General features: G+C 45.7%; 1 protein-coding gene and 1 pseudogene across 4 annotated transcripts in view; one reads left to right on the top strand and one right to left on the bottom strand.

The window, feature by feature from the left end:
* ATP11C (ATPase phospholipid transporting 11C) overlaps positions 1–14,473 on the bottom strand; it is a 168,896-nt gene that overhangs the window by 122,983 nt on the left and 31,440 nt on the right. The gene's annotated exons all lie outside the window — the stretch shown is intronic.
* LOC113597825 (uncharacterized) lies at positions 10,675–10,774 on the top strand (annotated as a pseudogene).

Genomic DNA, 14,473 nt, shown 5'->3' on the forward strand with positions numbered 1-14,473 from the left:
TTTTCCCAGAAAAGACAAGGAAGAGAGGGTGGGGTGGGGTAACTGTTATCTTCCAATGCTTCTGGACAATTCACTTAACAAACTGATGGGGGGAAACAGTGACGTGGGGCTGCCGTGAAAAAGTGGGGCTTGAGCTTCAGAATCAGCACTTTTAGCACAGAATGCTTTGCCTTGTCCAAAGCATCCCCAGATATACAATCTAATTATTTAAAGTTACTGAGCATAATGGATTTTTTAGTCTGATGCAGCAATTTGCATGAATTCATGTGACCAGAAATGTGTTTATTTTCCAAAGAAAATGACCTCCCAAGAGGAAAGGAAACCACCCAGCCAGAGGGCCTGTTTTTCTTTTCAACACAGCTTTCTCATCTCCAAGTTGCCCAATATTAATCTCTGTCTAGTTTTATATAGTGGAGCGGACCTCAAGTGCTTTAAGAGATATGGTCACATGTTGTTTAAGGCATGCGAAATTCTTTTTAAAATGTCTATGGCTTTTTATTTCAACACCGAATACATGTTTGTAAATCTGGGTTTGATGCATAGTTTTTTTTTTTCTTCCTAAAAAAATCACTAGCATGACTATAGAGATTAACATAAAAGTTGACTGGCTCCATCATAAAGACAGAAAGTAGAGCGGTGGCTGATAGGAGTTAGAGGAAAGGGAGAATGGTGGATTATTATTTAATTAGTACAGTTTTGCAAGATGAAAAGAATTCTGCAAATGGATGGTGGCGACTGTTGCAAAACAGTACGAACGCACTTAATGCCACAAAACTGTACACGTACAAGTAGTTAAGGGGCGCCTGGGTGGCTCAGTCAGTTGAGCGTCCGACTTCGGCTCCAGTCACGCTCTCGCGGTCCGTGGGTTCGAGCCCCACGTCGGGCTCTGTGTTGACAGCTCCGAGCCTGGAGCCTGCTGTGGATTCTGTGTCTCCCTCTCTCTCTACCCCTCCTCCTCTGTTCATGATCTCCCTCAAAAATAAACATTAAACAGTAGTTAACATGGCACTTTTCGTCTGTTATGTGTACCACAGTTAAAAGTGGTTTTACAAAACTAAACTTCCTTCTTTCGGAAGCATCATTACCAAAAAAAGTCGACTGTCTCCAAGGACACTGGGGTTAGAGTGCCGCCCCCCCCCCCCCATGAGTCCTGAACCACGATTCCAATTCCTCGAGCCCGAGGACCAGGAAGATCAGAAATACAGAGCTGATGGCAGCAGCTGTGTGCAAGAACTCCCAGCTCTGCTCCAAACTACCGACTTGGACGAGTCGTTTGAACTCTGTCCTTCAGTTTCCTTGCCTGTAAAATATGGAAAATGACAGTACTTCAACCTCACCAGGTGTTTCTGAAGATGTACTGAGAGAATTCCGGTGGAGCACCCACGACACTCGGTTGATTTCCCCCAAATGAAGGGAGAGGCATTCGTGCCCGTCTTGGCAACGGGGTTAAGAGGACAAGTGGATGTGTGTCACTGTATGTCGCCACTCAGGGCCGATTCCAGGCCTTCTCCCCAGTGGCTGACCGATTACAGGGATCTGGGGGCTCTAGGCTGAATCCAGGTTTTCTCAAAGGATGCTTCTGAGACGGTCAGCAAGACACTCCCCGGGGAACCTGGTCAAAATGCAGAGCCCTCTGTCCCGAGCCAAAAACCCAGTGAATCCCAATCTCTGGGGGTGAGGCCTGGGAATCACAACCATACCCGTCTCTAATCGGACTAAATGAGGGGAAGGGGAAACCAAAGGGGGTCTGGCTCTGCAGTAAGGCTTCCTCATTTCTCCCGCTCTGATTAACTTTACTAGCAGATGGTACATGGATCTTGACATCTATTTCCATGACCAGCCAAACGTCTTGTCTATTTTTCTTCTTCCTCCTCCTCCTCCTCCTCCTCCTCATCTCGTTCTTTGATGGAAAAGCATACCAGCCAAATTTAGGACTCAATCCTCTCGCTATCATATCACTTTCATTACCAAATGTCATGTCCTCAGAATAAAATCGCACAGACTTAGGTGACTAGAACGTCTGTCCATCTCTAGGATCTGCCTCGCTTCTCGTCTGGCCACCAGAGTTCTGGTATTTATTGCTCTTCTCACGCTCTTTAGCCAAGGAAAGAAAAGGACCTTTGAAGGACCTTCCTCAGGGTAAACAAGATAACAGCCCGGGGATTCTTTTGAGAACAATGACAATAATCCTGGAGGAGTATTAAGGTGAAGAGCGCCCCGGCCTTTGGGGAAGTGTGGAATTTTCTTAGGAGGCAGGAGGACAAGGTTGTAAAATGAAAAAGGAAAGGTCACAGGTTGGCTCTGAAACGCCCTTCTCGGAGAAGTGCTTCTAGCTCATTCTTCCCGTCCGGTGACCTGCAGCCTTACACGTTTTCCCTGACAAGAAAACACCGTGTTTCATCCACAGTATCAGGAACTGAGCCAAACTCTCCCCATCGGCCACGAAATCCTCCTCTAGTGCTTGGGCTCTAACAGCAAGTAGGGTAGTCTGGGAAAACAAACAACAGCAACAGCACGTAACCTTGAACTCCCATCCCCAGCTTGCTAGAAAAAGTTTTGATAAAGAATCAACCGGAAGAAAATGCCACAGTCGCTTTTCTAACGAGAAGAACGCCAACCAAAGCGGTGGGTCGTTTTCCTCGAATGGCGACATGGAAGTGATCCGAGGGAAAACCGTGATCTCCAGAAGCAGGCTCCGGGCCACACCGAGGTGTTCAAGTTCTCCTTCCCAACGAAGCAGCACGTGAGGCAGAGAGCGTAGTTCCGGTGCCTAACACCACGGATTTCTTCCGAAGGAGAAACCTAAAGCTGCGAGCGGTAACACACTAGCATCCCGAGCTTTCCGGCAGGAACAGTAACACTACGTACCTCCAGGGGTCTGGGACAGGGCTCCAGGAGGTGACCGTGTGCGGAGCACTTTCAACAGCCCCTGGCACTTGCTAGGACAACTGGAAAAAGTCAGCCGCGGTTACTGGTGTCAGCTTTAAGCGAAAGTGACACGCAATAGAAGTCTGGCACAGCCACACCTTCCGGATGCGGCCTGGCGATTTACTGAGATGGAAGGGTGACTTTAAAAGCCAAAATGCAGTAAGAGAGCTCTTCAAAATGCACAAGAAGTGCCAGCAGGTGAGCACTGACCCATCTGTGGCCATACGAACAAGAGGAAGAAAGAAAACACTGACGCTCCCATACACATGCCACATGGGACCAGGCGGCGCGCATCTGTGTTTGTCTCTGCCCACCCGCCAGTGCCCAGCGAGGGCTGAGGTGCCACGGCTGCTGTCCCGGACCCGATCCCTCCAGGCTCCCTGGTCTGGGTGTCCGTGAGGACCGTGGCTCCAGTGTGCTATCAACTAGCGAACCATTCCTGCGCCGGAAGGCACTCTTCCCCGTCATCGCTTCCTTAATTGTTTACGCTTGGATTTCCTTTTAGCGCCTCAAAGGGAAGTTAAGAAATAGCAATTAACGTGAATGATGGACATCATCCTAAAAAGGCACAGTGTCTCACCTGGCCAAGCACAGGCTGCATCATCCGTGGATCTCAGCAACCTCATCTTAGCAACCTCTGAGGCGGCAGCCACGGGCTAAATAATACATGTGGCCGAGACGACCCATGGGGCGACACGAGAGCCATCTCCTTCCTGGTGGCTCAGCGAGCAGCACTGACCAGGCCGCCGCCCATTAGCCACAAGATACACGTCCCTGCCGGCCGGAGAACCCACCGGGCCCTGAACGGGAGCAGTCTGGGAAAGGGGAATAGAGTCAAAGAGCTGACTAGAATCCAGGGAGACCTTGAGTAACACGCTTCCACAAATAATCCATACGCCGCAGATGCCTTTGCAAAAACCCACTGTGTTGCAGCCGGGGACACAAATGTTTTCTTAACGAGAGGGGACGCAGAATGGTAACCGGACCAAGAGTGTTACGTTTCCAGTTGGGCTCCGAACCCTAAGCTCCACCTGGGGTTAAGGCTTTATGACTTGAACTTGTTTAACTTCTCTAACTTTCAGCTTCTGGTGAAAACATGGAGGGGTCAGGAAATAATGCACAGACAGGCCTTAGCACAAGGCACACAGTGGACACTCAATAATTACTAGCCGTTACCACGAAAACCATAAAAATGGCGTGTAGGTTGTCAGAAGAGCCCACAAAGGCCTGTTTGACCAATAATGCGGGCAGAAGAGCAAACGTTAATAGAGGGGAGAGAAAAAAAAAACCAGTAAAACCAGATACTGGAAATATTAGTTACTAACAAAATAAAATCCACTTTAAACAAAATGTGTGTGAAACAGGGATACTTAAGGAAGAGCAAGCTTGATCACAATAAAGTGTATGATTTCTGTGTCAATTCTGAAGAAACCCTGACACCCTGAAAGAGCTTCAAAGGTCGACTGCATAGGTTCAGTCATTCAACAAACATTTATTGAGCATTTACTATATATATCGAGCAAAGTGAGGGACCAGAGACTACGGTAAGTGCTAAAAACAGACGCGTGTAAAATGCTGCAGTGGGGTAGAGCACAGGGGTGGAAGAGATTCATTCTGTCCCAGGTATGTCAGAGACGGGAGACCCAGGACGGCTTCATGCAAGAAATGACATGTGAGTTAGGCCCAGTACTTCCTCAGGGAATGGGAAAAAGGCCACTCCAGAAAGGGGGAACAGCAGGAGCAAATGCCTGGAGGTATCAGGCAAATACCTAGAGGCATCTGAGTTACCTGGGAGCCGGCGAAGAATCCAGTATGGCCGGACTAGGGTACTGAGGAAAGCACCAGTTGTGGACAGGAGGCTCCATGCTAAGCTCAAGAAAACATGAGCGAGTTTCAGCTCCCTCGGGCTTTAGCACAGAGGTAAGTGAATAGGGCAAGACTGATGTTTTGAAAAGGCACCCTCGTGATACAGAACCCCAAAAAAAAATAACTACCCTGAAAGTCAGGGTAGGAGTTATTCTGGATGAGGGCAGGTTGATGATTGGGATAAGGCACCTGGAGGGACTTCTGGGGTGGCTCTCAATGTCTTGTTTTTTGATCTGGATGGAGATTGTAAGTATGCTTGCCTTGAGATACTATAGTAAGCTACATATTTTTTGTTTGGTGTTTTGAATCCTTGCGGAATTTTATACTAAAAAAAAGCTGAAAAAGAAAACACCCTCTTGTGACACTGTGGTCAGACTGGGGAAAAGAGGGAACTGGAAGGAAGATCAGGAAAGAAGTTCTTGCCTCTCAAGAAAAGATGATGAGGGCCAGGGCAAGGACATTGGGAGCGAGAAGGAGATAAACCCGTTCGAGAAACATCTTACCAGCTGACTGCCAGAGGCTTAGAGGAGAAGAGCTAAGTGAGTTCAGATTGGAACATACTGATACCTTTGAGACTTCAAATACTACTTTCCCTCTTTTTAAATTTATGGCTTTCCTTTGCCTTGGTGCATTTATCGATAGTAATATTCTATTCCCTGTCACTCGTAATTCAGTTCAAGTCCTATTTTTGGCTTTCAAGTAGAGAAGACGGGAGTGGTTCTCGATGTAATGTCAAGACTTGGAAGAAAGGAGGAAGACAGATGGTCAAGAGAAATGTGTATAAGCACATAGAAAGGGGAAGCTCGCTGGTGAAATTAAAAACTGATGGGGCGCCTGGGTGGCGCAGTCGGTTAAGCGTCCGACTTCAGCCAGGTCACGATCTCGCGGTCCGTGAGTTCGAGCCCCGCGTCAGGCTCTGGGCTGATGGCTCGGAGCCTGGAGCCTGTTTCCGATTCTGTGTCTCCCTCTCTCTCTGCCCCTCCCCCGTTCATGCTCTGTCTCTCTCTGTCCCAAAAATCAATAAAAAAAAAAAACGTTGAAAAAAAAAACTGTTAGTGAAAGAGGTACACGGATAACGTCGCAAGCGAACTCTTCCACTAACATGGAAAAGATACGTAAGGCAAAGGCTATGAGGTCAAAGCCTCCCAACCTGACCACCAAACATCAGGGAAAGGAACGCATCATGCAACCATCGTATTCTCACATGTCTGGGTCTCGTTAGTTATACGTTCCCTGAAGAATTCGAATCGAAGTTTGAGGGTGAGAGAGACGGGTCGATGAGAAAGAGAAGAAGGTATTCCACACCAGGTCAGAGCACAGTTGAAGAGCAAGTGGGTTTGCAGGTGTATAAGCCAAAATGAACGGTCTCCGCGTGAGACAAGAGCTGGGTATCGGCAAAGGTGTTTGATTCGTTACAGAACGAGCGTAACAGCCCAGGTCCCTAGAGCCCCAGGCCGCCCACCGTATCACAGAACAGGCACTCGCCAAATGCAGGAAGAACCAACTTGGAGAATCCGCACAGAAAAACAGTACCCCTTTACCCTCAGACCCCTGCTTCTACTGCAGAAGGATGATAAAACCTAGCTACCACTTGCGGGATAAATACTCTGTGTCAAGCACCGTCTAAGCCCTTAGCATGAATTACCTGGGGGAACCCTAACAGCAGGCCCATGGTGGAGGCACCATTATTCATTCCCACCTCAAGAAGAAGCAGCCTGCCTCCCTCCAGGTGGGAACTCCGGAGAAACAGGACAGGAGGGACACTGCACAGGACAGACGTGGACCTGGGCGAAGAGGGGCACCTGCTTCGTACGTGGTCGCGCCTCAGGTCACGGGTAGAAGACGACGCAGGGATAAGGGGCTAAATCTCTAGCCGCTGCCACAGTGACTCCGTCGGACCCTGTCATCAGCACGTCTCTGTCCTCCGGCAACACGTGCCGGAGGCAGGCAGGCGGCGGTACTGAGATTTGGAATCCTGGCCAGCGCTCTGTTTCTTTCCATCGAAAATATGACCAGCATCTGGCAGTCGGCAAGCGGCAAGGGTCTCCGCGAATCCATACATCACGGACCGGAGTGTCAGAGCCGGTCCAATTCCATTCCAGAATTACAGTTCAGCTGCACCAAAAGCTAAATACACAGGAGCCATTAGGTGGGACTTTGAAATCCCTCTGCTCGGTGGAAATTTCTATTCTGGTAGTGGTTGTAGGAGACTTGATCTTTATCGCACTTTTCCTGGCAGCAGTAAAATTCCATTTCCATCAACTCCGTTTCCTCTCAGGAAAGAAGTCTCTCAGGAAATATTCAAAACATTGTTCTCAACGAAGTTCTCAAATATGAATCATTTTCAAGTGCCAGGAAGACACTCCTTCCCCCACTGTCTTGCATCATAATATACTCTCCCCCAAATGACGGGCTTTGGACAAGATATTTGCAAAAAAAAGACAGAAACAGAATAGGGTCTTCGTTCTTTCCCCAATATGGCTTTGCTCAAGCAGTTCGCTCTGCCTGGACGAGCTTCAAAGAGCTTCTCCTTTGATCTGCGTAGCCAAGTGCTACCAATTCAGCCATTCATTCAACAAATACTTCCTGAGCACCTGGGTTTTTTTTGGTCCCGTAATAGATGGCTGGGATTCCAATAAGCGTATTAGGAATTAAGTGGGTGGAAGTTAGGGGACGGTCATTGTAGGCCGTGGGACCATCATGTGACATGCTGAAAATTTCCTTCACCAAGTTTCCCAGAAAGAGGAGGGAACATTTAAAGCTGGCCTTTTCGGGACAAGTAGGAGGAAGTCAACGGAAGAAGAAACGCATTAACGGAGGCCAAGAGGAAGGCCTCCGACTGAGCGGCTGCCTCAGAAATCCATTCTAATGTTTGCGTTGAGGCCCTATTTCCCACGGGCTGCACCTGACCAACGAGTGAGTGCGGCAGGGACAGGGCTCCACAGACCTGGATTACCCAAAGGCTTTCCAGAACCTTCCTTCCACTGCGCGGCAGCCTAGAAAGCTTCTCTGCCTAAGCTGCTCTTCTCTTCACTAGGGGTCAGACTTGCATCATGGACTAATGGCACTCCCATCCCTCCCACCTCCCCATCGTCTCTCACCCGGGTGGTGGTTTCCCTTAATAAGATCCTTGCCAGTTTCATCCTAAAAATTGCTGCTTCTCAGAGGACCCACACTAACACAGCATTCTCCGGAGGGCCCGGCAGGAGTAAAACACTCAGAGGCAAGAAAAACCATGGCGCGTTCTGAGCACTGCAAGGACCGGTGTGTGCCCGGTGCTCGCCGTGGAGGTGTGGGTACAGGGGGAGGAGAACCTGGGCCAAATCAGAGAAGGCCTTGTAGGTCTGAGAAGAACCCTGGACGGGGTCCTCGGAGAGACAGGCAACCACCAGCAAGTTTCAATCAGGGAAAGGGTACGTGTTTTCTAAAGACTGTTCTGGCAGCCCGGAGGACGGACTGGGGTAACCATAATATGGAGGCACCTCCACGTACACGTCCATCCGGTCGGCCAGCTCGTGAGGTCCTTCTGAGTAGAATCATACGGCTTGTGTTCATCTCTGTGCCCCTGGAATGACCAGACTACTGTTTAGCACAAAGTAGCTACTCAAGAGGCCCTACACCGAAGCTATCAGGCTCGGCCTCACCTCACGGCCCAACACTTCAAATTCAACCACCTCCCAAAAGTTCGGTGACCAGCCTCTGAACATTCCTGCTCAGGCACTGGAACTCTGTCTAGCCAATCTAGAAAAAGAAAGTTACAGGCGTGAAGAACGGTAGACGTTACTCCCCAAACTGTATCTTCAAACTGTATCTTCTGCTAATTAGTTAGCTCGTGAGCTCTCTTTGAAGCTGGGAATCTAATCACATTTGTTGATACTAATTGTAAGGACAAAGGTCATTAGGTATTTAGTTTCGGAATGTTTACCAGGTCAATGAAGTTTAGAGTCACAACAGGCTCAAGGCCCAGAGGTCTTATGCAAAGAACACGGAACAAAAATCAGAAGTGGATTCTGGACACTGGTGCAATTATCTAATGGTGATCTTTGGGGAAACACATTGCTAAGGTTCTATTTCTTACATCATAAAGTAGAAAGAAGACCTACCTTAGTTGGTAAGGGGAAAACTGAACCAGAAGATGTGGTCAGTGTGCTCTGAAATACTGTACTGTCACTTTGTTAGGACGGTGGATCTCAAGTGAGTTCTTACTCCCCCACGCCCCAAACAAATCTAAGGGCAGGAGCAGTCTGTTGGAGACGGTGAATATGCACATTACCCTGACTGTGGTGATGACTTCGGGGGTGTATGCATATGTTCAGAACTCCTCAAACTGGAGACATGCAATATATACAGTATTTTGTTAACAATCGCACCTCAGTAAACCTGTTTAAAAAAGACTAGTGATTACCAATTCTGATTTACAACACCACCAAGCAGTGCTGTGATAGTCTCCAAAAATTCTCAAAATACAACAGATTTTCCTTTACTTTCATCTGTCACACAGCACTTTTAGTTGGAAGGGTACTGCTAGGAAATCAAATAATAATGAGAATCAGTTCCCAGAAGCGATGGACTGCTGGAGCCAACAGCCTTCCTGAGGTCCTGGGCACTGAAAGGTCCTTTGATGATGGCCTGACGCCCTTTCTCAGACTCAGCCATTTTTCTCATTGCTGCCTCCCTGACTTGACTGATGAAAACACAGCTCTCTCCGGCCCTACTTGGGATAATCAAAACCACCTTACTGAAAAAGGAATCATTACCTTCGAACAGTCTGAAATGCTTTCTGGAAGTTAGGGAAGTGAGTTTCAGTGACTCAGAAACTGTCATATCTGCATGAGCCAGGGCTCTAAAGCTAGCTATCAGTGGCCGGCTGCCCATGTAAAATGAGAAAATGGCATCTCCAGTCCTGCTGGACGAGACCATCACTTCTAGACCACACGAGGATAGACACAGAAGCGTGCACGCCCTCATTTCCAGAGCCCAAAGCATTCAGCAGTATCTTTTAAGCCTTCCAAATTTGCAAGATGATTCAGTAAGTTGGTATTGTTTGGATTGAGGAAGGAGGTGGGTAAAAAGTAGAGGAAATTAGGTCCGTTTTTATAGAAAGGAACTTGGCTCTAGGCTATTTTGGTAAAACAACTAAACTACAAAATCATCCTAAGTCTTATCTGGCATTTTCCAAACCCAAATCAATTATCTCCAGGTATAAAGTGTATTTCATGGTTAAAAAAAAAAAAAATCAATAAGAATGACAGTAATGGACACCACTGTATTGAGCACGTGCTATGTGCGAGGCACTTTACGAAAATCATCTGTATTCCTCACAACAACCTGTGCTAAGTCTGTATTTCAGGCTTAAAGAATGAGTCTCAGAGAGATATATGTGCCACGAATCAAGCAAATGGCAGAGCTGAGATATAAACTAAGATATCTAAAAGCCCAGATCTTCAAACGGCAATAAAAGGCGGTAGAACATTTCTCCCTGGGGCTCCTGGCTCAGTCACAAGAGCATGTAACTCTTGATCCCCGGGTCATGAGTTCAAGCCCCACTCGTTGGGTGTAGGGCTTACTTAACGTAAATAAGAACATTTCTCCCTTTCCTAATCTCAATCAATCTCTCTCTCACACTCCCTCGTCCCTGTCCGCCCCCTCCTGCCCCCAACACCTCCCACACACGCACGCACTACCAGAGAGAAGCAATACAATCTAGTGGGCTGATATGGGTTTTACCAAACAAACCTGCATTTAAGTTCTGACCATGTCATTTACTAGCTGCAAGACTTCAATGGTGCAAATTATTTCCTAGACCTCAATTTCCCATTAAAGAGGATTAAATAAATGTACGCACTGCTTAGTACAAAGACACTCGCTCTATTTGTTTTAATTTCCCTTAATAAAGATGGAAGTGATCCTGGTGACCCTTAAAACACACATATGATTAAGGAATTGCCAACAACTTCATGGCACCTGACCATGGTTGTTATCTATAAAATATAAGAGAATAGTATACAACGGTCACGTGGGAGTTAGTCTAGGAATGCAAGTTCAACATTCAGAACTCAAGCAATGCCAGCGATAATATCAACAAAGGAAGAAAATCCATACATCTATATAGACTCAGAAAAAGTATGACATTTGCTCAACAGCCACTCATGATTTTTTTAAATATTCAATGAACTAGAAATAAAAAAGGGAACTTCCTCGGCCTGACAGAGAGCATCTACGAAAAACACCTATAGCTAACTCATACTTAATGGTGGAAAGACTGAATGGTTTCCCCCCATGAGACCAGGAATAATGCAGGGGAACCACACTTACCACGTGTACTCAACATCATACTGGACAGAAGTTCTAACTAATGCCGTAGGGCACAGAAAAAAATTAAAGGTAGATAAAACTGGAGAGGAGAAATAAAACTGTCTTTATTCACAGAAAACATAATAATCTAAGTAGAAAATCCAAAAGAATCTATAAACAACTACTGGATCTAGTAACTTTAGCAAGGTTGGAAAATAGACGATCAGTATACAAAACTGAATTTTGTTTTTATATACAACAGTGAATAACTGGGGACTGAAATTTTTAAGCACCATCTGCTGTATAGCACCAATAAAATATGCAATACTCTGGGATCGATGTAACAAAGTACTTTAAGATTTATTATGTTGAAAACTACAGAAAACACTGGTGAAAGAAATCAAAGATATAAATAATTAGAGAGATATGTATTCATGGATCAGAGGACTCAATATCATCAATATTGCAATTCTCTCCCAAATTCATCAATAGATTCATTTCAACCCCAATTCAGTATTCAATTCAATGCTCAATAAAATCTGAGCAAGTTTCCTTTTTAAGAGATTTACAAGGTGGAAGAAAAAAAAAAAAGAAACTTACAAGGTGATCTAAAAGTTATATGGAAAAACAAATAATCTAGGACAACCAAAGCAATTTGAAAAAGAAAAATCTGGAGGGCTCAAGCCCACTAATTTCAGGACTTACTATAAAGCTACAAACTTCTCAAAACAGTGAGGTATTGGCAAAAGAATAAACACACAGATCAATGGAGCAGAGTGGACAGTCCAGAAATTGATCCACACATAATACAGTCAATTGATTTTTGACAAAAATGCCAATTTAATTCGATTGACAGAGGATAGTCTTTTAGTCTTTGAATAAATGACAATGGAATGATGGGGCATATTTATATTTCAGTGAACCGCAACTCAAACCTCTCTCGAAACATATAACTTGAAATTCATCACAGACTGAAACTGTAAACCCTAAAGCTAAAAAACTTCTAGAAAAAAATAGGAGTAAATCTTCATGAACCTTGTACTGCCAGTAGGAATCAAAAACAGTACAGTTTGACAATTTGTTATAGAGTTAAATACACACTTATTAGCAAACTCAGGGATCCCACTCCTTCGTATTTACTTAAGAGAAATAGGGCTAGATATCCACACAAAAACTCGAATATAAATGCCTATAGCAACTTTATTCATAATCACGAAAACTTAAATGACCCCAATGTCCATCATGGTGAATGGACAAACAAATTTTGGCACGTTCGTATAATAGAATTCTACTCGGCAATAAAAGGTAGCAACCTATGGATAAATGCAACAACATGGATGACTCAAAAGCATTATGTTAAGCGAAATAAGCCAAACTCAAAAGACCACACGTTATGATTGCATTTATATGAAATTCTACAGAACTGTTATAGAGACAGAAATAACAGTGGCTGCCAGGGGTTGGTCATATAGGGAGGGGACTGATTACAAAGGAGCATGAGGACTATTCTGGGTGACAGACAATTCTATTATCTTGACTTCAGTGGTGACACAAATATAAAATTGTCAAAATTCATAGATTTGTAAATCGCTAAAAAGGGTGAATTTTACTGTATGTCAATTACACCTCAATATACCAGAAAAACAAAAACAAAAATGCATACCGCCTCAGAAATGGCCATCTATTTTAGGCAGAGATCTACAACTAATCCGAATGGAAAGTGCTGAGTTTTGATCATAAGTTTAATGGACATCATAAGTTAAAGGGCAGAAGAAAGACAGGGAAGACTGACAAAGTTCACGACAGTTTTGTCTGTGTGTCTTTCACTGCTCACTGATATAGTTGTATAAAAAAGGGCTCCGGCAGGAAAGTGATAAATGCATAATTTAGGACCAAAATACCCCATTTGCTATTTATTTGAAATAAATCACGTTAAAATGATAGATGGCCACTGACTGTCCTTACCAACTGCCTGAGTTTGTAGATGACTCATTTAAGACAACTGCTTGAGGAGACAGGAATGTTAAAGTACTCATTTTCTTCACTTTACAACTCTTCCAAATGACAAGAGCAGGGAAGAGGCATTTTCATTCTCTGCAATTTGTCTTGATTGGAGTTTTTTGCACACACAGTAGAAGCTTATCTTGGCAGCAGAGTCTGCGGGGTGCAAAAAGGTGAAGAGGTGCTCAAAACCCCCAAAGGGCCCTTCTCCCTGTTTGGCAGGCTATTTGGTGACCGTCACAGGCAGGTGTCTAATAGTGTATTAACTAGTGTGCACGGTCCTGGGTTTGCAGGGAGCCTACTGTCAGCACAGCGGTAGGAGTCTTTTAAGTGGCAGTCTCAGCGCCCAAGGGAGACCCGAAGTGAAAAGTAAACTACAGAAGACTTGCCTTCAGGAGCGCCTGGGTGGCTCAGTCGGTTAAGCGTCCGACTTCAGCTCAGGTCATGATCCCACAACTCATGGGTTCGAGCCCCGCGTCAGGTTCTGTGCGGACAGCTCCGAGCCTAGAGCCTGCTTCGGATTCTGTGTCTCCCCCTCTCTCTCAAAAGTAAACATGAAAAAAAATCTTACAAGAAAAAAAAAAGAAGATGACGACTTGCCTTCATTTGTTCAGTCGCTTGTTCGTCTAACAAATATTTTATTGTCTGCCCATTCTGGGATGGGCTCTGGTAAGGCTGAAGATGGAGAGAAATTCCGGGTCCTGAGTAGCTTACAGCCCTGCTGGTGGGCAGTGGTAGGGGCGTATGAAGGTTCAGTAGCAGCCAACGGCCCAGAGTGCCCCTTAATGGAAGAGGAAGAGTTTTGATTTACTCCTCCTTGTGCACCATTTTCTATCCGCTCTCGGTGCCCCCGAGTTCACCAAGAAGACAAAACTGACAGTCATTCCAGGTAGCAGGAGCAGCATATACAACAGAAATGTGAGTAAGCATGATACGGCCAGGAAAATGCACGAAGTTCTGGGGCAGAGGGCCTGGCAAAAATGGTGCAGAAGACCGAGAGGTAGGCATGAAGCAGAAAGGTTGAGGGCTTTCGTAAGTTGTGTCTAAGAGTTAGATGTCAGTTTGAGGGGGAGTCAATGTGAAGCCTGTTAACAGAGGAGTAACAAACCAAGACTGCATTTAGAAAGATGATATTCCAAGGGCAAGTCAGGGATCGACAGGCAGAAAGCAGAGGCAGAGGAGTTCCCCCTTTCTTTTCCGGGTGGTTGAAAAACTGGTGGTGGACCAGAAAGATGATGTCAACTGAGGCAGCAGAAAGAGCCCTTTCGCAAATCAAACCCTCAGCCATGCAGAAGAGATCACACTCACTCACTCACACACACACACACACACACACACAGTGCCTGACTGACGGTAGATGTTTAGTAACTGTGTGGACTGACTG

Source organism: Acinonyx jubatus, chromosome X (genome assembly GCF_027475565.1).
Source record: "Acinonyx jubatus isolate Ajub_Pintada_27869175 chromosome X, VMU_Ajub_asm_v1.0, whole genome shotgun sequence".
Lineage (NCBI taxonomy): Eukaryota > Metazoa > Chordata > Mammalia > Carnivora > Felidae > Acinonyx > Acinonyx jubatus.